Here is a 1,951-nt window from a genome sequence, read left to right on the forward strand (position 1 = left end):
CCCCCCCACCAACTTTTTCGTATATAATTCTTCATTCTCCTTATTATCAATAATATATATATATAATATATATATATATATATAATATATATATATATATTATTGATAATAAGGAGAATGAAGAATTAGAACATTCAAACTTTATGTTTATTTCCACTTAGCTTAATCAAAATAATTTTCCGACTCGTATTTCGATCGTACTAATTGCATATTGTTGCATATTCAAGAACATAAAAATAATTGGCTGTTAATTCACTTTTTGAAGAACATTTGATCACTCTCATACTTTGTACCCAAGTGTGACCATAAATGTTCAATAGTGTTGAGGTCTGAAGATTGAGGGAGCCATTCCATCGATCTCACCCCTTTCACCTCAAAACCAACCTATTGAGAATTTGTATGTGCGGCATAGAGCATTGTCATGGAAGATTACACCCTCTGGTATGTTATCATAGAAAAATTTACCTAAGGAAGGTTGTTAGACGAGGTCTAACATGCTGGTGTAAGTGTTGGAATCCGTTCTTCCCTCCTGGGCCTGAAGACGACATGCAACTCCAAGCCAGTATGCTACTACATCCATATTTGATTGTTGGGACAACACATCTAATATCATAAAGCTATCCCAATTCTTCGACGGACATAAACAACTCCACGGGTTCCAAAGCTCTGAGAATAAATACAAATTTTACCTATCATTTTTGATATACAATAAAAAATGTGTACAAGCCTAATAAATTCTATTATGCCCAATAAGTTGGTGGAAACTAATATGTAGAACCTACCTCAAAGTTGTTTTCATTGGATCAAACAACTTTAGCCTAACCATGATCAGTCCGATTTTCATGCTGTTTTGCCCAAGACAGTCGCTTTTTCTTGTTCATCTCAGACAGCCACAATTTCTTTCTAGCCTTACATCCATTGAACCCAGTTTCTAATAACCTTCTTCTTACTATGCGACTTGATATCTCTTTGAGCTCCCCAAAACTCATCAACTACGTCAGAAGAGGTCTTTTTTTCCTATCGGCCAGAGACATCCACTTCAGTAACATGTATTCCCACGGGGTTGTACACATTTTGCGATCTTGACCATCACGGTTTTTCAAGGAATTGGTCTCACTGTACCTTTTGAGGGATTTTCGGACACTGCTTCTTGATCATTTCAATTTTCATACAATTTTCACTTGGGATAATCCTTCTCTGAATAATGTAATGACTTGAGTACTTTGAGCTTTAGAAATCCTTTTCTTCGGCGACAATTTCAACAAAGATTAACCACTGGTAAGTTAACTATAAGATATTCACTGAAAAATAAGGAAAAAATGTATGTATCCGACATTGAATGGCAGAAAATTTGTCCCAATAGCTTATGCAAAATATGCAAAAACGCATTAAAGCAGTTATAAAAGTTAAAGGAAAACATAAAATACTAATTATTGATAGGATATACTCAAAAATGTTTTTAGTTACTTTGAGAATGAATTTCAATTATATTCTCTATTTTTCATACCCGCCCCATAATTTTGGCCAAAGCTGATTTTTTATATGTATGTATGTATGTATGTATGTATGTATGTATGTATGTATGTATGCATTTATGTATGTATGTATGTATGTATGTATGTATGTATACCAATTATAGCAGCGATTCCATCTAAGAATATTTGAAGAAGGAATTTTATTCCAAAATATTATCGGACTATGGATAACTGGGGTCAATTCCTTTGTCTGTCCTTGTTTGTCCCCCTGTTTAGCCCCTTGTAGGCAATAAAGAATAATATATATATATACGTTTATATATTTGTTGTGCAAGATTTTTTTATGTGAAGTCGTGAGTTGAAACAGATATTGTTATATTTCGGAATGGTCATTTTGCCAGTTTAGCCAATAAAAACACACGCACTCTATATTTGGTGTTATTTTGCTTCAGTGATATTTATTTTTTATATTAATC

The sequence above is a fragment of the Octopus sinensis genome, linkage group LG16 (genome assembly GCF_006345805.1).
Source record: "Octopus sinensis linkage group LG16, ASM634580v1, whole genome shotgun sequence".
NCBI lineage: Eukaryota > Metazoa > Mollusca > Cephalopoda > Octopoda > Octopodidae > Octopus > Octopus sinensis.